Raw genomic sequence first — 24454 nt, 5'->3', positions numbered from 1 at the left:
AGGAGAAACCGTGGATCTGCCAGAGGAGAAAGATGCCTCGTGATAAAATATAAAATAATAAAAAGGGGTTACAATATGAGTGAGCTAGAAATATGTATGAGCTAATAGGGCCAAGCAGTGTTGTAAATAATATAGTTTCTGTGTCATTATTTTCAGAAGTCTATGCCTAGAAACGGATAAGTGACCTCCAACAACAAAATATAATTACATCACTTATCATCCTCCCTTTTCTTCTCTCCAGCCCCTCCCATCAAATTGATTGCATCTTTTTCTTTGATTATTTTGGTTACACACACACACACACACACACACACAAATATATGAATACTACTTGCTGGTCCACTACATTTGACAAAAATAAGGGGCCTCATTCCTAGGAGAGATAATTCTCCTTCTCCAGGCAGCTATTAGTTACTGATAGATCTTTCTTAGTGCTTGGATCCAGCAAAAATTTCCCCCTTCCATGTTATGTCCATTTATATTACATTTGTTCTAGTCTTGCTTATGTATCCATTTCTAGGAAATCCTGCTTCACTGCAGACTTTCTGGTAGTCTGGCTATAACAAGCTTTCTCTCTTTCTTTGGCAATGTTCCCTGAGCCATAGGAATGTTAGGAATTGTGGTATAGATATATTCATTGGAGCTGGGTTCTATACCATCTGTTCCAATTGTGGCTTTCTGTAATGGATTCTATTTGCTATGGTCTCCAAGGTTTCTGTGGTAGTAGCTTTAGTTTTATATGGGTGCAAAGAGAAAGTAATTAGGCTGGTATAGCAAAGTAGCAATAGTAGATTATTTTCTAATACCCATGACTTCTGTAGTCCTCAGAAACTGGTTAGGTTTTCAGTACCCAGCATAATTTCCCCTGTGCTCAGTGTGTCTTAAAATCTGACTAGACAGCTGTTGATTATCACTGACATATGTGGCAACCCCCAAGTGAGGGCCCATTTCCATCTTGTCTGATGGTCAAGAAAGTTTGGAGGTTGCTCAAAATGATTGACAGGCATAGTTGCACATCCCAACTCAGGATGTGATTACTTTATTATTTTGACATTAAAATTGGTCCATTTCAAACCTGACAGATGGTCAGGATATGCAAACATACTTCTGCTCTTTCTTTTGTAACTATGAGGTCACCTGGGGACAGCAGCCTTTCAGGATATGTGATCTAGAACAGCCTCACTACCTAGACAAAGAATGATAATGACTTGATGTCTCTGACTGATAAAACGATTGACTGATTGTGTTGTTTTTCGTTTCATGTTAATAAAGTCTTTTGTTACCTTCTCCCCCCCACCATACCCCTGTTTACATTAGGTATAAAAGCTGTGGAAAAATAAATGTGGGTGATTTTTTCAGTGTTCACTGAAATGCCCTCCGAGTAGTAGTCTATGGTATCTTTCTTATTAATTTTTATACATCTTCATATTCTTTACTTATATTTCTAAATATACCTACCTTGACAAGAGGTATTTTTGTCGAGGCCAGTCCTTGACAGACAACTGTTGATTATCAGTGACATATGAGTGCCACTTATTATACCTCTATGAATTTTTCCTATGCTGGATATTGCTATAGCTCATGGCTATTATAGCTGGGTAAGACTGTTTAGTTGCTTCCCTCTCTTGACAGGTTGCATAGTATTTTCTAGTATCATGGAAGCTACACTTCAGGAAAGAGATTTTCAGGCAATATCCAGTTCCAATCACTTGATTTTTGCCTCCTATGTCTGTGTTTTCTCTGTCAATAGGGGTCACCCTCAATCCCCGAGAGGCAACCACTGACTTTTTTGATACAATACATATAAGCATGTATGTGTGTGTTTGAGAGAGAGTTTACATATATAATAAGATTATAATCTCTCTCAAAAACACATAATCCTAATCCAAAATGATACACCCATGATGGGCATGGTGTTTTAAATAAAATGTTCCCAAAAGGAGTGACACTATTAGGAAATGTAGTCTTGTTGGAGAAAGTGTGTCATTGTCAAAACGCATTTTGAAGTCTCATATATGTGGAAGACACACCCAATGAGACAGACTACTTCCTGTTGCCTACAAGATAAGATGTAGGACACTCGGCTGATTCTCCAGTGTCATGTCTGCCTTCACACCACCATGTTATACCATGACGATAAAAGACTAAACCTCTGAAAATGTGTTGTGGCATTTCAGTTGTATTTTAATAAATAAAACTTGCCTGAGGATTGGGAAAATGAAGCAGCCATAATGGACAGCCTTATAGACCAGGGCATAATGACATGCACCTTTAATCCCAGTAGCCACACTAGTTGCCATACAAACCAGGTGGTGTGTGCCTTTAATCCCAGTGGATTTAATCTCATCCCTAAAGAGAATTATAAAATGGGAGAAAACAGCTCTCAACCACAGTCTCATTCTGAGGCTTCTGGAGACAGGATCACCATTTCCAACTGAGGTCAAGGTAAGAGCCAGCGTCTGGCTGCTTTTCTTTTCTGGTCTTCAGATTGAAAACCAATACCAGTCGTGCTTCAAAACTGTATGGTAGTTTGAGTGTTTTTGGTCCCATAATATTATAACGTGTGGCCTTGTTAAGAAGTGTGGTTTGGTTTGAAGAGGCTGGATGATACACGCCTTTAATTCAGACCTTGAGGCTGAAGGACACACCTTTAATCTGGGCCACACCTTTTGGAGGACCTGTAGGCAGGGTTTGAAACACTCATTTATTCAATCTTCCCTCAATGTGACAGTTAGTTAATTTTCTGTTACCTGCAATATATAGCATATCAGTTCCAGCATCACCTGTACCTCCATTATCCTCTTCATGAAAATAATGGACTGGATGTCTGAACTATAAACAAGCCACCCTCAATCAAAATTTTTCCTTTAGGACTTGTCTTGGTCATGGTTTCTCTTTACAGCAATAGTAGACCCTAACTAAGACAAAATGTAAGCAACCCCAATTAAATGTTTTTTCCTGTTTAATAGTTGCTGTGGTCACAGTGTCTCTTCACAGCATTAAAAACCCTAACTAAGACACATGTATATGATATATACATATATATCAAACATACATGTATACATATATGTGTGATAACACACACAAAAATCTTAAAGAACATTAAAGCACTTCAACTGACAATATTCCATGTACAAACTGAAGACTAACAAAACCCCAATACCAGACTGGTGAAACCTCTATTCTAATGATTGCTCAGAGGAATCTAAGAGAAGTCACAAAACATCATGACAAAACTAAAAGTCACTAGCTTTCAACCTAGTATTAACAGTATAGAAGCAAACCTCAGTCAAAAATACAGCAATCTGGACACAAGTAATTTGACCATATTATTAGAAAAATCAAGATATTAATGTCTTAAAATTTAAAAAAAATGACTGAGTCAGACATGCTGTAAAGACACTTTGTATCACTGTTAGCTTGAATGCCCCTCCACCCACCATTCTAGTCTTGACTCACAACAGCCAATGCAATGCTGTTAAACAAGCAAGACTTATAAGAAATGATGGTGGCATGAGGCTGCTCCCTCTGGGTGCATGAGGATATTGTAAAAAGGAGTCTTCACGCAACATTTAAGTCACTTCTACCATTTGAGGAAATAGAATTTCTCTATGCAGTGGAAATAGCCCTTGCTAGATAATCCCACTTGAAATCACCTTGACTTTGGGTTTCTCAGCTTTCAAAACCATGAGAAATAAGTATTCTAAAAATTATTTTATTCTGTATAGACAGACATCAACACTGTGTTCCGTTTCTGAGTTCATCTTTCTCTACAATCAGCCAGCCATCTGTGTCCTACATGCTATTGACTCATCCAATCATGGGTTGTAAAGATTCTAAAAATAATTGCATCCACACTGAGTCTATACAGACTTTTTTCTCTTGTGTTTATTCTCTATAAAGGATAAGATAAGCAACACATGGCATTTATATTGTAAAGGCTATCTGGAGATTATATACAAAAGCATACTTAGCAGATTCTATTTATATATTTGTGTATATATGTTTGACAATAATAATCAAAGAAAGGGAGGCTATCAATTTGAACATGAATAAGCCAGGATTGAAGGAAAGAGACATGGGAGGCACTGGAGGAAGGAAAGGGGGTGTTATGTAATTATTTTTAATTAACAATGTACTAAAATAAAACATCTACTGAAAAAGTTAAAAAGGGGCACTTTCTACATTTTGTGACAAATAGTCCATGATGTGGGATTTCCCTCTGTATGCTGTGATTACCATTAGTGAATAAAGAAACTGCTTTGACACTATAGCAGGGAGAAACTAAGCTGAATGCTGGGAGAAAGAAGGGTGGAGTCAGAGCAACACCATGTAACCCCTCTGGAGACATATGCTGAAACTTTAGCCAGTAAGCCACAGCCACATGGTAATCATTAATTACCATGGATTAATAGAAAGGGGTTAAATTAATATGTAAGAGTCAGCCAATAAGAAGCTACAGTTAATGGGCCAAGCAGTGATTTAAATAATACAGTTCCTGTGTGATTATTTTGATTCTGGGTGGCCAGGACAAACAAGCAGCTCCTTTTAACAAGTCCATTTCTTTATTTTCTCAGATTTTACTTACTTTTTCACAGCTAAAAAGATTATCGAAATGCTCTTTTCTTTGCAAAGTATGGGAGCTTTCTAAAGATAAAGAATCATATTCTAACGTTTAAAGCAGCGTCTAGTACTAAAACAGTATATACAATCACAAGATACTAATATAACAGGATCTTTTCTTATGTAAAATACAATGCTGACAAAAAACACCTTACAGACTTTCAGAGACCACCCCAATGACTTGAACTCTGAGGCTTTATTTGGACTAAAAGGCTAATATCAGAAATAAAAGAAATGTAAACAGCCTCCAGAACTACAAGGGAATGAAACATGTTTAGGCACTGAAGCTTATAAGACACTTGGGGCAAGTCTAAACCCTCCAAATCCTGAACAATCAAGGCTCTCTCAGAGTGACCTACAGGAATTCTTAGTGACAAGCAAACTCCAATGAGCAAGTCAGAGGGGCAGTCTTCTACCACCAGCAAACAAAGCTCTGGAGACATAGTTCCACATAAGAGTCAGATAAAGCTAGAGACTTCCAGCACCGGCTCCCAGGGTGATTCTGGGTGAGAAGGTTACAACAAGCAACACACATCAGATGCTGCTGTTGTTTCTGCTGCCGCTGCTTCTCCAGAGAGAAAATAAATATCCAAAACCTGTTGTACAGCTTATATAGATAATGACACACAAAGGTATGTTAATAACTTTAAAATCTTTCGAGTACCTAATGAATGATTTTTAGAGAGAAAAGTAAGTCAGTATGACAATTTGACTTCACTGCATTGGGAAATGTCAGTTCTTTGAAATGTATAGAACCACAGTATTGTAGTCTCAATCTTAAATACTATATTTAAATTAAAAAAAAACTGAAATAGAGTTGGGTAGTGGTGGTACACACCTTTGATCCCAACACTCTGGAGGCAGAGGCAGTTGGATCTCTCTCTGTGAGTTCTAGGTCAGCCTGTTTTACAGAGCAAGTTCCAGGACAGGCTCCAAAGTACACAGAAAAACCCTGTCTTGAAACCTCCCTCCCAAAATTTGAAATAATCAGACCTTAATTTATGAGCAAATGAATTGTCAACATGCTCAGAACAGTTTTCATTAAGTTCAAAACTAAACTTTTCCTTCTTACTCACTTGATTTTAAAAAAATATTTAATATTTTGAGATTATAACAGTATCATTCCTCCTCTCTCTGTTCTCCCCCCCCCCCAAACTCCCTATATAGGCCTTTTTATCTTTTCTCAAATCATGATCTCTTTTCTGTTAACTGTTATTATATACATGTACATACAGAGCATGTAACATTATATAGACTGAATAGGCTGTACTTAGGTATTTAGGAACAATCAGTTTTTAACATCAAAATTATATTGTAACATAAACATTGTAATTTATATACAATATTTTGATCTGCTGTTTTAAGAAGCCTCTTATCATTCAATTTTGTCAATGATAAGAATAATACATGTTAATTTATTTTAAATTACATTTTAAAAATTCATTTTCTGGATGAACATTAAGTTTCCATGTTTATTCACCATGTATCAATAAATCCCTTTCTGTATATATACAAGCACTGTGTTATAAACTGAATAAAATACCTTTGTTTTCAATATAGTAGGAATAAAAATGGAATAAACAGAGCAAATGTTTGCTTGGCCATTGTACTTTATTGTTTCTGCACATATGAGAAGATCTAAAATGTACAGAATGTGAATTTAATATTGGGTAAATCAACCTTTCCGAATCTCCATTATTTTGTTTGTAAAATCAGGAGAAACATTATTGGCATCATAAAGTTGTTATGAAAATGAGTGTCATATGAATGTAGCTCATAACCAGCACCTTATATCAGTTAGTAGTACTTGGAGTGGTTGTAAAATGGTTTGTGGTTTGGATATTACAACTATAATCATCTTTGAGGAGATGCGCTCAGTGCCTCAGAGAATTATATTCAGATTTCAATAGGGTCAGCATTAAAAGGATTAATGCAGGAAGACCTAATAAGACTTTGAAAGATATTGAGAAAAATTGGAGCAGACACAAGAAATCATCTCCTATATCTTTATGAATTCAAAAAATAAACTAAAATAAATCTGATCTGTGACTTCACAAAGAGGGGATAAGCCCAGAGAGCAATGAAAAATTACGGTAATCTGCAGAATGTTAGAGATTGATAAAAAGCAAAAAGAAGAGAGGAAAGAGAGAGACAGAGACAGGCAGAGATAGATGATAGATAGATAGATGATAGATAGATAGATGATAGATTGATGATAGACAGACAGACAGACAGATAGATAGATAGATGATAGATAGATGATAGACAGACAGATAGATGATAGATGATAGACAGACAGACAGACAGACAGACAGACAGACAGATTCAGCTTCAAAGCAAACTTCAGTTCCCCAAATTATGAAAGTCAGTCCACATACCCAGGAATGAGTTCAACCTTGGCTATAGGAAGATTTCTGGTGGTTAGATAGAAGTCAGCACTGCTTAGGAATTTGTGAAGCCGTTTTCTCCTATTTCCCTTACCTCCAGCAAAGGGATACATGGCTTTCCAACTAATAAACACGTGTGGTGCCTATTAACATATCAAAGTCCATGCTAGACTCTAGGCTCCCACACTTTCTCCTGGCAGGTACTTGTTATATATCTCAAAGCCTCCATGCCAGTCTTCTCACCCTTTCACCAGCACCCCCCCCCCCCCCAGCTACTCACTCACCTTCCTTATAACCCTTGCTGCTCTCGCTAAGCTCTCTGCTCCTGCTTCTGCCCCTACTATTCTCACTGGGCTCTAGCTCTAGCTCTTCTCACTATTCTCTCTCTATTCTCCGTCCTGTGCTTCCTCCCTCTCTCACAAACAACAGTGACCCTGGCTAGGCTGCTGGCCATGTCAGACTACTTCTTTTTCTGCTCCAGCCCCCTCTAGGCGTTTCCGAATCTTTTGTATTTCAATAAAATCTTAGCCATCGCAGAGAGCAGTCATATTGGCAGTTTCTTTCCTGTGTGTCCTTTATTACGTCTGGTGTCGAAATCCAGGAAAGGCACAAGCAGACCCTTTCCGCTCTCCAAGGGGCCTGGCCCACCTGAGTGAATCAAGCCTCTGATTTGACTCTCTTACGATCCGGACTATTTGTCTCTGCTGGCTTCTTCCACTTACACAGTCAATTCCAAATTGTAGAGTCTACCTCTTTCGCTGCTTCTTCCCTCTGCAGGTACTCAGCTGTCCCTTCAGAGCTCTCTACTCTACTCTGTCTCTTGCTGCCTATTGGAGTCTGCTATTGCTCTAAAAAAATGTTTAGTACCAGAGAGCTTCTCTAACCCGACTGGGGAACCTAACACCTCTCTTTTGTTATTTAGAACACTTTTCTGAGAAATCTCATGTCTGGATTGAAATTCTTGCCATGAAGGCACTTAGTCTTCTCTCTCCCATCATTGCCCTCCCTCTCCACATGTTCTTGCCTTGCTCCTGCAGCTTGTTCTGTCTGAGTTTCTCCCATCCCCTTGTCTGCTCTTGGATTCCTCCCTACATGTCTCTCTAATCTCTTGCTCAGATTTAGAGATTTCATTAAATCCTCCCTCTGCTACTCCTAAAGGCTTGGCCTCGGAATAAACTATATAATCAATCTCAATGGCAAAAAAAAAATGGCACATTAGATTTCCAAATTCTCAAAGATTGTAAGAACTTCTGCCACTGAACAAGCAAATAATGTGAGAATCTCTTAACACTTAAACTTTCTTGCCTCTTCATTCTCGAAAACTCATCTCTTTGTTGTTCTCTTATCTATCTTTGTAGCTTCTTTTCTCTGCTTTCTATATCTCTGTAGTCTCTGTCTCTCATCTTTAAACTCACTTTTATTGAGTTTCAAATGTCTTTGGGGAAGAATAATTAAAGAATGCTATGTGCAGCCCCACTCTATAAAAACAAACACAAAATCATCCAACCAATCACCACCAACAACAATAAATCAGGCTTTGGGTTTGGGCTATGGCCCTTGCTTTCCAGACCTAAACATGATTGTTCAAATATTTTCTCCAGGCCAGTGATAGGGAGAAGGAGAACAACGCAAAACAGTCTCCAAAACTCTATGTCCTGAAGCTATTATAGTAAACTTTTTCTAGTAGAGATTCCGGCTGCTTATTTCACACTCCTTAACTCTCTAGCCCTACGCTTTCATATCTCTAAATATTTTGCTATAGTGTAAACTTTATCTTAAGATTTGTAAAATCAAAGCCGGGCGGTGGTGGTGCACACCTTTAATCCCAGCACTTGGGAGGCAGAGGCGGGAGGATCTCTGAGTTCAAGGCCAGCCTGGTCTGCAAGAGCTAGTTCCAGGACAGGCTCTAGAAACTACAGAGAAACCCTGTCTCAAAAAAAAAAAAAAAAAAAAAAAAAAAAAAAAAAAAAAAAAAAAAAAAAAAAGATTTGTAAGACCACTGTGTAGACTTTCTGTATCTCAGTGTTTGTAAATTTTCAGGTGTAGTTGAAGTCTGTAAAATCTGTAACAAAAAGTTAGCTTAGTAGAAAGGATTGATAGTTAAGAATCTACCAAATGCTCATGTGTAAGTTGTATTCAACTATTCAACTCTTGTTAGGAAAATGGATTTTTTTTCCTAAGAGAATGTGTTTTTGACTGGTTCACCTTAGAGTAAATACCAATTGTGTGACTTGCCATCATCTTAGATAATTACTTCTGATGTGGGATTCTCCTCTTTGTGCTGTGATTACCATTAATGAATAAAGAAACTGCTTTGGACCTATAGCAGGGCAGAACTTAGCTAGGCAGGGAAAACTAAACTGAATGCCATCCAGTTTAAGGTGACCACATATAAACCAACTAAAGACCATACCTAATAAAACTTGGTATGTGCCCTCTATTGTCAATATTTTCTTTTTTCTTTCTTTTTTGTTTTTTTTTTTTTTAGACTACAGAGCCAACATCAGGCCTTTGCTGGTTTGTTTCATTTTCTTTCCTCTATATTAAGGAAAAAACAGCAGGTCTCCGAGATGTTTTAGATTTGGATTGATTTTTGTATTATGGTTTTTGTCCAGAGAGTAAAAAAAAAAAAAAATAACATTTAAGGACAAACTCATGATCAAGGTTTATGGAAAATAGGACGTAAAACTACATATGTTTGATGATTAAGGTTATAAAGGGTTACTCAGGCTAACAAAAACTGACTTGAATATATGTATCCACCTCTTTGTCTTTGCTAAGGTTGTTAAGCTTTAGCTGTTTGGATAAACTGAGTCATACAAGAAACTGTGATATTCTATAAAGGTTCACAATTAAACAATCAGAAAAATAAGACTTCCAGTCCCTACAAACTGTATGTATAGTTTAGTTTTATTTTGATGCTAAAGGATCTTCAATTACATCTTCAGTGTAAAGTTTTAAAGACTCAAACTTAACAGTGATATAAGCGTAAAATCTTAATACTATAAAAACTATTAATTTGTTGTAAATTGTTAAAAATAAATAAGATATGCAAGTTAATGCTCAATTACCTTGTAATTGACCAAATCCTTTACTGTACTCAGAAATATGTTTGTAGTCATGTTAAGTACAAATGTAATTTATTTATAAGAAAAAATTTAGGCTTCTACATATGTTGTCAAACATAAGCCTTAAGCAAGTAACTAAACATAAAGTTTGTTTAAAATCAAATATACTTAATAGATTAGATAATCAGAAATATCTGTTGAATATGGCATTAAAGATGTTTCATTAATAAAAAGCTTTCCCTGATAGGCAAAAAAAAAAAAAAAAGCTAATGCCATCTTCAAAGGAGATGGGCAGTAACACACTCTACCTGGAGGTTGCTTCAAGTGTGGTAATGTTGAGCACTGGGCAAAGAACTGTCCCATGCCTCATCTGAGGTCAGGACTCTGTCCAAACTGTAGACACCAATGGGATGGCTCTCTTACTCTGACTTGTAGTATGAATTAAAAAAAATACCCAGAGATGAATATTAGGGTACAAGCTGAAGATCAGAAAAGCAAAATAGTCAAGCCACTATAAAAGTCTTACCTCTACCAAGGCTGGCCAATTACAGACTGAGCCCTGAGATGTTGTCTCCTTTCATTTTATAGTCCCCATTAGTGCTGAGATTAAAGGCATGTGACTCCCTAGTACTGAGATTAGAGGTGTGAGCCACCACCACCTGGATCTGTTTCTGCACTGATCTTGTGTAGCCCCGGGTGGCTGTGAATTCACAGAGATCCATCTGCCTCTGTCTCCCAAATCTTGGTATTAAAGCTGTGTGACACCACTGTCTGGTCTCTAGTAGCTTACCTTTACCTTCTGATCTTCAGGCAAGCTTTATTTACTAAAATATAAATAAAATTTTACTATACTGACTTGCCTAGGTGAATCAGTTTTCCCAACTTCCACCAGGAAAATGGTGGCCCAAGGGTGATCATCTTCTGTGTGACAGCTGAAGACTTAATACTGTCCTGTGTGACAAAGACTGAGAACTTCTGTTTCCAACAAAGCCCTCAATATCACAGTGGCAGAGCCCAGGTTGACAGTCCTGGGAGTCGGTAAGTCTCTGTCATTTTAATTGATATGGAGGTCATTTGTCTCATTCTTCCTGTTCAAATTCTCAGATCTTTGTGATAGCAAGCCCCATCTTTATCAGACAGTTTAGTAACACCAAGCCAATCTTAGTCAGCTCTTCTCCCAAGGCTACAGCTCTCTATAAGTCCATTTAATGTATAAAAATCAAGCCTTACTTTTTTTTAAGAGCTACAATGTTTCCAACTGAGAATGACTATTATCATAGGCACAGGCACAGCATTTTAAAATTCCCTTTGGTGGTTTTCTAAATATAGACATACAAGTGCTTCTCATTGTGCTGAAAACCCTGTCCAATCTATATTTATCCAGATATAATTCTTTCATGCTGATAAGTTTTCATGTTTTGTTGCATCTCAAAGATGTGAGTCTACTCCAGCTATTTACAGACATGTGCTAACTATTTTTCTCTAATATGAGAATTTCAGTACAGTGGTCATGCTAATACATCTAAAACTTTTATCTCTTTTTATAAAGTTTAAATATTCTCACAAACTTCAGTGAATCCTGAGTTGGATCCACTTGTCCTAGGTCACGTGGATTCTGGGATCCCTTGCCTGATAAATACCCCTGTCAGTCAACAGCTTAAGCCTAGCTGTGAAAGAGTACTGTTTCTTTCTCTTGTTCCTGTGACTTCTTTCCATCCTTTGATCTGTCAGGACCAGAGGTCTGGAAGTTTCAAATGTACACCCAAGCTAGAGATTGTCCTTAACCTCCTCCACTTTCCATTCTGTCCCTAGTATACATCTGCCCTAGCAGATTTCCTCTTGGCTGACAGACAGACACCTTCTGGGAATGAAATATAGCCTGCACACTTCTTCAAAGCTACCTACAGCAAATCAGCCCTCCTTTGGTCCTGAAGAACCAGCAAGTCCTAGACTTGCTAAAAGCTAATGTAAACCAGTGCAACCAGTGTGGTTACTCCCTGTGTCTTCAGGCTGGGTCAGCAAACCAGATGCTTCTCACTATTGTCACCACCATTACTGGAATCTGCACCCTCTCCTCTCTTTTGACTGCCATCCCAGCCTTCCTGGCCCTGACAACCACCCCTCTCCAGGGTTAGCAGTCAGAGATGATTGTTGTCCTTTACTAGCAACAACAACAACAAAAAAAATGGAATGTTACGTCCACAGGAAACTTCAGTTCTGCAAACTCCAAAAGACAGTCCAAACATCCTGAAATGAGCTTGATTTGTGCTATGGGTGTCGGGGGATTTCTGGAGATTAGATAAAAGCCAGCATTTCTCAGGATCTTCTCAAGTCAGTTCACTTTGATTTCCCTTTCCTCTTGCACAGGGATATAATGGTTCTTCAATTATCATATACCTGTGGTGCCTATTAACATATCAAGGTCCATGCAGACCTCCAAACTCCCTCAGTCCCTACATATGAATACTTCTTATATACATCTCAAAGCCTCCATATTCCTCTCCTGGCCATCCACCTCTCCCCAGGTACCCACCCTCCTTATAACCCTTAACCCTTACTATCCTCACTAAGCTCTCTTTATGCTTAAGCTTTTGGTCCTACTATTGTCACTAGGATCCAGCTCTTTCTATTGTCACTGTGTTCTATTTTATATCCCTATAGTCTCCCCTCTCCCACAGTCCAGGGCTGGCCATGGTCAGTATTATTTCTTTATTTTTCATCTCTGGAATTCTCCAGATGCCTCTGGCTGGATTCTACTTCAATACCATCTTAACTATACCATGGAACAATCATGTCAGCAGTATCTTTATTGCATCCCCTTGAATAGCAAAGATAGAGAGAGAGAGAGAGAGAGAGAGAGAGAGAGAGAGAGAGAGAGAGAGAGAGAGAGACAGAGAGACAGAGACAGAGAGACAGAAAGACACTGAGAGATCTCCAGTATCAAAAATGGCAAAATAAAATCTTAAGAAACATACAAATTGCATGAAGAAGATTTTGGAGAATTACCAATTGCCTATTATCTCACATCAATTTCTGCAAATCTGGGTTAAGAAGGGAACAGATCTCAAGATGACCTTTCAAAGAATTATCTGCAGAAACTCAGAATCACTTGCACACTCCACAGATTTCATCAGAACTGATTTCTTTCAGCAAATTTACTCAAGCTTAATATGGCAAATACACAACCTGAACATCCATCAGATAAGCTTTGTAACAAACTGGTAAATTGAGGCACGGGTGTGGCCGCATTATGGCAATTCAGATTACTATGCTCAGCAAATCTATTATTCATAATTGAAGAAGAAAGAAAAATATCTCATGATAAACACAAGTGAATATACAGGAAAGTGATCGTCTAGCCACACTGAGAAGTTTATGTATGTGTTGTGGTAGTAGCTAGGATTTGGGGAATGTGCTCTAGAAAGGAGCTCGAACTGAGGGATGTGAAGCTGCTAGAGAGGGACTGGATTTTATTGATGCACAGGCAGAAATCAACAGAGAAGACCTGGTATACGAACAGATTTAGTTTAAAATGTTTGAACTGAAGACATCATCACTAAGTTTTCGATATTCATTGTTTGCTCCGTAGCCATATCAGGGAGGAGTGGCACATAGTAAGAAATGTTCACTGATGTGATAACACTTTTAATTTTACTGCCATATCATTTTGACTTATTTAAAAAATTAACTCTTGCTTAGATATTTCTTAATTGTTTTATTCTAACGCTCATATCGCTTAGATTTTCTGTTTCTGTGGCCCTTCTATCAGGTTCTCTGTACTGTTTCCCTTACCTACTGAGCATATATATTCCCTGGCACTAATTGTGTCTTTGTCTTATTCCCATTTCTTTTATTTCACTTCTTAGTTATGACATTAGCATTATTAACCATAAAATGTTGCTTAGCATAAAATTATTTCTAGTCTCCCTCTCAATTTGTTTTCACTGCCTTTATTTTTTCCTCTGTTGTTATTTCTCTAATGTTAATCCATATGCTCAGCTTTCCCTACACCCATTCCGTTTCTTCATTTGGCTACTAATCATACAGCTCCTTATTCTCCAGAAGTCACTGGGTTTACAGAGGCAACCATTTATAATTAACTACATCTGTATTTGTATTGCAGGCTGAAACATCAAAGGAGGCTTCTGCAGCTAAAATTCCACTAACTGGAAATATAAACTGTGTATGATATTATGAGCACATGGACTGAGACTTGAGTTTTTGAATGACAGCCCAGCCCAATGAGGTAGTGTTAAACAGACCCAGCAGGAATGAAGATATTCTAAAGAGAAACTTTGTGAGCCTCAACCTTACTAAAGTAGTAGACTCCAAGAAACAACAATTTCCTCAGGATACTAAGTTGCAAGAAGGAAAAGGTGCCACCTAGAGAGGGAACTTGTCTCCAGGAAAGAAATTCCACACACCTCAAACAAGTTGCTAGACCACTTCACAAGGTCAGAATGAAACAGAGACAGTGGCGAATAGGGCCATACCTTGACCAGGATTACTTAGATTGCATACCTCTGGCCTTCTATTTATACCTTAATCTCTCATATCAGTCTAACAGGATAGACTTGGGAGGATCAGTAGATCATTTTTTATTTCTTGCCTACATTACATAAATCTCTCTTTTCTGGTTTTTATTATTAATTTGATTGCTTTAATTTCCTTCCTAAAGATGGGTGGCAAAATATAGATTCTTTGGGTAGAGACTTTGATCATAAGTTTGGTAGTAGAATGATGTGTCAATTCGACTACACAGCAGACCCATTTAATTTTACAAATGTTACAACAGAAAAAAATCCAGTTGAGAATTTAAGCTTAGATATGCAAATCCAAATGAAGAAACACAAGAAATATGAAGAACCAAGTTGGCATAACCATTCAAAAATGTCAGTCCCATAATAATGGAATAAATGACATGAAATTTCAAACAGACAAGAAAACATAAGAATAAAAGCACAAGTAAATAAGAAGACTAATAAATTAAGAAGTTGTACACGCCTGAATGAATCTGAAAAGAATAGAAATTAACATCTGAGTTATTTGGAATTTTGATGTCTAATTTCCTGAGTTCATTATATATTTTGGAGATCAGACCTCTGTCTGAAGTAGGGTTAGTGAAGGTCTTTTCCCATTAAGTAGGCTGCATTTTGTCTTATTGACTGTGTCCTTTGCTTTACAGAAGCTTCTCAGTTTCAGGAGTGTCAGGGACCATTGTCCTAAAGATTGCTCTCAGTGCCTGTACTACTGGTGTTATATTTAGGAAGTAGTCTCCTGTGTCAATGCATTAAAGGTTACTTATCACTTTTTCTTCTATCAGGTTCAGTGTGTCAGATTTATATTGAGTTTTTTTTAAATTCATTTGGACTTGAGTTTTGTGCATTGGATTAGGTATGAATCTATTTTCATTCTTCTACATATTGACATCCAGTTATGCAAGCACCATTTATTATTGATGCTTTATTTTATCCATTGTATATTTTTAGGTTCTCTGTCAAAAATCAGGTATTCATATGTGTGTGGATTAATAACTGAGTATTCAATTGGATTCCATTAGTCAACCTCTCTGTTTTTATGCCAATACCAAACTGTTTTCATTACTGTAGCTCTATAATATAGCTTGATGTCAGGGATGGTGATGCCTCACTAAACAGAGAATTCTCAGCAGAAGAATCTCAAATGGCTGAAAGACACTTAAGGAAATGTTCAACACAGTTAGCCATCAGAGAATTGCACATCAAAACAACTCTGAGATATTATCTTACACCAGCCAGAATGGCTAATATCTAAAACACCAATGATAGCTTATGCTGGGGAGGATGTGGAGTAAAGGGAACACTCCTCCATTGCTGGTGGGAATGCAAACTTGTACAACCACTTTGGAAATCAGTATGGCAGTTTCTCAGAAAATTAGGAATCAACCTACTGTAAAACTCAGAAATACTACCCTGAGCATATAAACAAAAGATGCTCAATCGGGCTGGGCGGTGGTGGCGCACGCCTTTAATCCCAGCACTCGGGAGGCAGAGGCAGGCTGATCTCTGTGAGTTCGAGACCAGCCTGGTCTACAAGAGCTAGTTCCAGGACAGGCTCCAAAGCCACAGAGAAACCCTGTCTCGAAAAACCAAAAAAAAAAAAAAAAAAAAAAAAAAAAAATGCTCAATCATAATATAAGGATACTTGTTCAACTATGTTCATAGCAGCATTATTTGTAATAGCCAGTACCTGGAAACAACTTAGATGCCCCTCAAACAAAGAATGGATAAAGAAAATATGACACATTTGCACATTAGAGTATTATTTAGCAGTTAAAGGCAATGAAATCTTGAAATTTACATGGTTGGAAGTAAAGAACTTCCTTTGGGTGATCTGTTCATATTTTGCTTATCATGGTTGGCTCCTACAATGGGAGCTCACCAACTCTAGCCAGACAGGGAATGAAACAACGTGAGTCCAAACTAGTCCCTCTGAATGTGGGTGACAGTTGTATGGCTGGAATAGACTGTGGGGCCACTGGCAGTAGCACCAGGATTTATCCCTACTGCTTGTACTGGCTCTTTTAGAACCTATTCTCTTTGGATGGATACCTTGCTCAGCCTAGACATAATAGGAAAGGCCTTGGACCTTCCCCAAAGCAATGTGCCTTATCTCTCTGAGAAGTGAATTGGGAGTTGTGGGTGGGGGCTAGGTGGAGAGGAGAGAAGGGGATGGGGTGGGAAATAGGATTGGTTTGTAAAATGAAAAAAAAAGTTTGTTTTCTTTTTAAAGTAATAAAAAATTAACTAATTAAAAATAAAAAGAAATAAACAGCTGAGATAAATAAGGAAGTAAATGCATAAGATGAAAGAGGAATTCAATGAACAAATAGGACTATTGAAAAATTCAAATTGAAATTTTAGTAAAAGAAAGTGCAATAAGCAAATTACAAACAATCAGTGGAAAGTCTCTGGAGATACAGTGGATCAGGTGGAAGACAGGATATGAGAGTTTGAATTCAAGTTAAAAAAATTAGAACATTTGGAAAACAATTAGACAAGTGTAAAAATGTATTAAAATAATATACAATATCTATGAGGCTCTATTCTAAGACAAAACTTTAAAAAGCTATGCATAGTGGGTCCCATCAATAGTCCAAACAATTAGAACACAGAAACAGTAAAAATTCAATCTTGGAAAACCACATAAAATTGTAAGAAGAAACCCACCTCTTAAAGTTGTCCTTTGATTTCCACATGGGATGTGTCAAGATTACACTGCCATCATACCTTTAGTTAAGGTTTCTATTGCTTTGAAGAGACTCCATGGCCACAACATCACTTGTGAAGGAAAATATTTACCTGAGGTGGAAACTTAACAGTTTCAGAGGTTTAGTCCATTTTCTTCATGGTGGGAAACATGGCAGCATGCAGAGAGCCATGGTTCTGAAAAAGGAGTTGCTACGTCTTGACTAACAGGCAATTAGAAGTGAAGTCTCTCATTGAGTGTAACTTGAGCACAAGAGACCTAAAAGCCCATTTTAACAGTGCAAAGTTGTAACAAGAGGGCCTGCTTGTTGGGGTTTCTGTCCTACCCGGTACCCCAAGTCCCAAAGAAAATCACACAGAGGTCTACAAGAGGTTATAAACTGATTGGCCCATTAGCTCAAGCTTCTTGCTAATTCTTATAACTTATATCAACCCATTATTCTTATCTATGTTAACCAGATGGCTCGGTACCTTTCTCAGCAGGGTAGATCACATCTTGCTTCTTCGGTGATCTGGGCAGAACTAGGAGAAATGGGCTTCCTCCTTCTTAGAATTCTCTTGTTCTCATTACCCCACCTCTACTTCCTGTCTGGTTGACCCACCTATACTTCCTGCCTGGCCAATAAGCATTTATTTAAAACATAATTGACAGGATACAGAAAATTCTCCTGCACCACAAACTGACACACTTTCTCAAAAGAGGCTGTACCTACTCCAATAAGGCCACACCTCCCATTAGTGTCACTCTTTTGGGGGGTAATTTTCTTTGAAACCCCACATTTACATGTAGAAGGACAATAACAATAAAATTAAGTAAAACAAATTTTCATAGAGACTGAAAAGTTTCTACAACCCAATAAGCCTCTGCAAATGCAGCAATCCAAATAAAACTGAATTAGAAAAAGAAACTGAATTGACTAAAATGCTTCTGGATGATTTTCCAGCCCCCTAGAGAGGAGGCAGGAAAGAGAGACTGAAAGCCTCATGTCTGTTTTCTGGGGTAGTTTAAATACCACGTGGGAGTGGTATTGAACATCTCTCGGGGAGGGGTCATCATTTGGGGGCTTTCTGATATATTACAGGGTTTGAAGAGATGAGAAAGGGAGCTTGGGGTAGAACTTCCACCAGAACAGATATCACAGTAAGAAATGAAAACAGAAACTCCCTCTTACTGTAATTTGACCAAGAGCCAGCACAAATTTAAATTATCCACATCTCATCTGATACCCTCTATCATTCTGTAAGCCATGATTACTGCTCTGTCTCTAGTCTGTCTGTTGTATTTGACTCATCTGTTCCTGTTGCCTGTCTGCGTCTGCTGTACTTGTGAGAGTGCCTGTCCCTAACAAAGGGCTTTCTTTGCATTTATTTATATTAATTATTTATATAGTATATAAAAAGAATGAATTATTACAGAAATATTTGATAATTTTATACAAGGGAAGAAATTAATTTATTGACCCCAAGTGATCTGAATAATACTCAAAATGATTAACATGCTATTAGCCTATGATGTGGGATTCTCCTCTATATGATATAAATATGTTTTATTACCATTAGTTAATAAAGAATTTGCTTTGGCTTATGGCAGGGCAGAATAGAGCTAGACATAAAAACTAAACTGAATGCAAGGATAAAGAAGACAGAGTAAGGCAGAATCATGTAGCCACCCAAGAAGCAAGATGTGAGGTTGAAAACCACAAGCCTTGTAATAAAATATCTAATAACAGAAATTCGTTAATTTAAGACATAAGAGCTAGCTAGGAATATGTCTTAGCTGTTGGCCAAACAGTATTGTAATAAATATAATTTTGTATGATTATTCAGGTATGTGTAGTCAGGAAATGAAAGCACAATCTACATTTACATAATGGTGCCCGATAAGGCCTACCAGGAGAAGAAGAAATTACCTGGAATTTGCCTTGAGCTGTCAGGATCTCTGTCTGTGCCTAGCCAATAAGAAGCTACAAATCAGTGTTTTCTGAGTGTCTAGCAACAGGCGCTGTCAGAGGTTCTGATCATGCCTCACCAATGAGAGATGAACATGAGATGTCAACTGTCAACTGTCACTCAGCCTGGGTGCTGGGAGGGTATATAAGTCCCCTCCCCCTCCCCATTGTTAAATAAACAAGTCTGCTATAAGGCTTCTACCTGATTCCCAGTGTCTGTGGTTGTTGACATTTTGCTCTTTCACCCCTTCCCCCGAGGAATATGTTAGGACTCAGCAACTGTGCCCATCATCAGCAATGCACATTCACATGCAGCCTTAAAAAGTTTCTTTAATGGTTTAGACACAAAAAATGGGAATCAATTGGAGCTTCTTGGTAGCCACCTTTATTCAGAAAGGCTCTGTTTGCTGGATGCAAGCAGAGGTGCAGCTTCTTTAAGAGATGGCTTCCTGGTTCATACTGGTGGCACGAAGAGATCTGGCTCTTTCCAGAGGTCCTGCTGCAGGTAGCTTAAATGGGGTTTGTGAGCAAAGTGCTACAATTTGCTTAATGGTGACATAGACCAGCTCCATCCTTGGAGCTGGGGTGATAAGCATGGCTCAAAGGGATGGTGAACATACCTCTACCATGCTGGATGGGGTGGAGCCAAAAGGCAAAGTCACAGTGTGTTAGTCCTAGCCACAGCTGCTTAGCATTTAAAACAAAGAAAACAAAACATCTCCTGGCTAGAAAATGATTTCAGAAACACAGTAAGACAGATTCAGAAAAAAAAAAAACCTCTGAATGGTTGTTGTTGGCAAATGCACATAGGCTTAGAAGAGAGAGAGAAGAAAGTGTCCAGACAGTCATAGAATAAAAGAGTAAAGATATTAAATATTAAAAAGTAATAAAGTAAAAAAGATAAGATGATGGGGAACTTCAGCCAATCACATTCTGTTTAGGGTGTGTCCCCCTGGGGCCACAAAAAACAAATAAAAAGATTCAGGTGCACTTGCCCCTTCCTCTTTTGTTTCTTGCACTCCTGTATCACTGGAACCCTGGTTTTGTAAGTTTTCCTTTCTTCCATTTATTAAAGATGAATATTTTATATTAAGCTGGTCTGGTTAATTCTTCTACCGATTGACCACGCCCCTTCATTTGGCGCCCAACGTGGGGCTTGAACCCACAACCCTGAGATTAAGAGTCTCATGCTCTACCGACTGAGCTATCTGGGGTAATGAGAAGGGAACAATGGCTGCAGAAAGACATTGGATAATGGAAAAGTCTGCTGAATTAAATCAACCAGTTTATTTCAAGGATGTGCTGACCTCGCAATGGAAGCCAGGAAATGTGCTGCATTGGGGAAGGGCTTTTGCTCCTGTCTCCATAGAAGAGGAAAAATTGTGGATACCATCAAAATTAATAAAGGTTCGGTTTGTAGGGAAGAAGCCCCTTGGAAAAGATAAATAACAATTCATTCATGAGGATAATAATCATACCAATGGTAAGAAAAACATATAGGTTGGAGGCAGGGCTCTCTTCTTATCTCCACAGGAAAACACTCATCTTCAAAGAATTCAAGGGACCCTGAATATTTGAATACTGATGGATGGAAACTAGTTACAACCCAATATGGATCACCAATAAAACCAAATAGGTTCAGTAAGTATTAACATTTTTTAATATGTATTAATGTGTGCATTTATTTATAAATATGCAGTGCTGGTTTGGGGGTTGGACTCTGGCTCAGTCTCTCTCCATTTCCAAGCCTGTTGATAAGAGATATCTCAGAGTTTCTGTCACATGTCAGGAGCCTTGATATGGGACAGAATAATAATAATATTAATAATTGATAAACTTTCTTTGCCTGTTCTCATATCTGTTTGTCTTTATTACACCTTTCATTGAATATATATGTCTGTATATGTCTTTGTAGATAATGTTTAACTTTCCCGTAACAAACAATAAATTTTCCTGCAGTAATCTTCGAAGTTTTCAGGATGAAGATGGGGCCCTACAACATCAACTTCACCTGGTTAATATGATGTCAGGATGTTGATAGCGCTAATATTGGACCTGTTTTTTGGAACCAGCTGCACAAGAAAGTTCCGAATGGTGTACATTTTTGACAACACTCTGGTCAGACCTCGTCAAAACACTCAGAGACTATTTGCAATTTTCTCAGACCAAATGTTAATCTGGGAATTTTATCATCATTTACTTTCACAGGACACCCTAAGAAGAACATCGCCCTAATGACAGCTGGAAGCAATCTTAGAGGATGACATCCCCTCTCCCAGCAGCGTTTGCCCTTAGGTTTAGGGATATCATTTAGGGGTTGGTATAGGGTTGAGGGGATAGGGGAGGTATTTTATAGGCTCAGGGGTATTTATTAAAAAAATAAAATTAAAAAAGGGGGATTAATTGGTTATGGGATAATTGGTATTTTTGAGTTATTGTTTTTAGAAAATTATATTGGTATTGATTCTTGTATATTGAATATTGTATGCTTCTACTTCTATTTAAAACATTTGTTATATATATACATATATATATATATGTATATATATTGTATTGACATTTCTACCTCTGATATTATTTATGTAATGATATACATTGTTTACATTTGGAGGTCATTGTCCTCATTTATTGCACAGTTATTTATTCTCTTAGTCTTCAAGTTAGATAGGTATTGAGAATTATAAATCAATAATCATACATTATTTATATGTTTGTCATATTTATATTTATGCTAATCAGGTTCTTTAGATACATAGAGATTATATTTAGTATAGATAGTATAATCTTCAGCCTCTTTGAACAGCTGTAGAAAATGGCCTTTAATCTAACCTAGAGTTCCATGCTAACGAGACACAATCACTCCTGGTAACACAGCTCTACTCCAGAGAGAACATTGAGTATCAAAGACACTCCACTTGGAGCTTGTCTTCTTCTTGGCAGAACTGGCCTTTGGGCGAAGAAAAGCCCATACCTTGACCACTGACAGAATTTCAGAGTATCCATAAATGGATTGTCTTATCTTGCTAAGACAGAGTAAGATAGTTCTAAAAAGTTCCTTGCCTTTGAAAATGGCATGTCAGTTGTGTTAGGCCTTAGCCAAAGTTGGTTGCCTCAACATTGCAAACGAGACTTTGGGTGATTGCCCAGGTAGTCAGTTGTCTCTGTGATTTGTTGAACATTTTGGAAGTTTCTTGTTTGTACTTCCTGGTTGCTTGAGTAATATTACTTCCCTTCTCAGATATTTGATGGAGTTGAAGATTAGATAATTGTAGTTACCCTCTACATTATTTAGACTCCTTGAAATAGAATGCTTAGTAAAACTTTTGTTATATGTTTCTTGCTTAATATTGTTTGTTGTTTGTAAATTTATATTTGGTATCTGTTTCTACTGTATATAGTTATGTTGGGTTTAGTTCGATCTTGTTTAGACAAAGGAACTTTGGCCAATCACATTCTGTTTAGGGTGTGTCCCTCTGGGGCCACAGAAAACAAATAAAAAGATCCAGATGTGCTTGCCCCTTCCTCTTTTGTTTCCTGCGCTCCTGTATCGCTGGAACTCTGGTTTTGTAAGTTTTCCTTTCTTCCGTTTATTAAAGATGAATATTTTATATTAAGCTGGTCTGGTTAATTCTTACTACCAATCGACCACGCCCCTTCAATAAGCCATGTAAAGATGGAATACATACAGAGAGCATGTTTTATGTATATATTATTTGTTTTCTCTGGATTTTTTGACTTTTTATAAATGAACTGCTGAAAAACATTTGATTCTAGGGCTGTTACACTAAACCATCATATATATTTTAAAAGTATCTTGACTTCAGAATTTGAGTCTAAGGATATGTTACCTTGGAAATAAGGTTCTGTTTTAGTTTTCACAGAAGATGAGAACATGTAGATTCTTTCCAGGTTAGTGTGATTTTATGGAAAAAAAGAGCCCCTGAAAGGTCTCTGGGAACCCTAACAATACTTCACTCAAGAAAGAACAGGAAGCAGTCTGGAGAAAATAATGTCCAAATTCCCAAGATCATTGTTTACAAATGTTTGTTTTTATTTAAAAGGGATGGATTATAAGCGGTTAATGTGGTCACAGTTAAGTTCTTTCTAAAAGGAGGTGGGGGAATATGATATAGAAATAAATACTTTGTTATAGACTTTAGTTTATTGATAAAAATTTAAGGTCAATTTTGTTATATGTATATTTCTTCTCTTTTTAAAGGTATTATGTTTATACAGCTCACTTAAAATGTAATGTATAACTAAAAATTGCAGAATAATAGATAGTTATTCCTAACAGTCAAACTTGTTAGTCAGATAATCTTCAACACTTCAAGACCTACAGAATATGGCATTTAAAATGTTTTAAGAACTTAGACTTTTCTCAGCAGTGAGACATGTCTGCTTCTGGTGGCACCAGTTACTTCAGAGAGGTTGATAGGCAATGAAAAAACTTGTTATGAAATTTGCCTGTAATGTGACAAGGCTAGTCATTTGGGAAAAAAATGTTCATGCCTGGATTGCTTAATGGTGTGCTGTATGAATTGGACATTCAGGTCCCACAGAAAAGTGACTGCCAAACTTTCCAAAAGATTGGTTGGTCCTTCATGGTCTCTGTTTCTCAAGAGAAACTGCCAGACTTTCTGCAGGACACATAAGAAAGCAACTGATGAAAATTTCCAGTACAATGCAGAACAGATCTTCAAATTTCCTGCTTCACTGAAAAGTCTGCAAGAGGCTATGGACCTATAGGCTGAATATGGATGATGTAGCAACATTACAAAAGAACTTTGGGTGACTTTCCAGGCAGCAAGATGTCTCTGTTAATTTTAGTATTTTGGAGGTTTCTTACAATGTACTTCCTGTTTACTTCAGTAATTATATGTCCTTCTGGGATCTTTGAAGACAGTTATTGTTATAGTTTTTATTACTTATGATAAAAGATAAATTAGATATAAAAATTTAGACTCACAAAGATAAAATAGAAGATAGAATATTTTCTTTAATTTTGCCAGATACGAATAGATCAAATATTGTAACTATATTTCTTTCTTCATACCTGTTTTGTCATATGTAATTATACTATGTTAAAGTTAAAACCTTCCTTTTTATTTAGACAGAAAAGGGGCGATGAAGTGGGATTCCCCTGTATATGCTATGAAAGTTATATTACCATTGGTTAA

This window comes from Arvicola amphibius, chromosome 2 (assembly GCF_903992535.2).
Source record: "Arvicola amphibius chromosome 2, mArvAmp1.2, whole genome shotgun sequence".
NCBI lineage: Eukaryota > Metazoa > Chordata > Mammalia > Rodentia > Cricetidae > Arvicola > Arvicola amphibius.
This window is presented reverse-complemented; position numbering follows the sequence as displayed.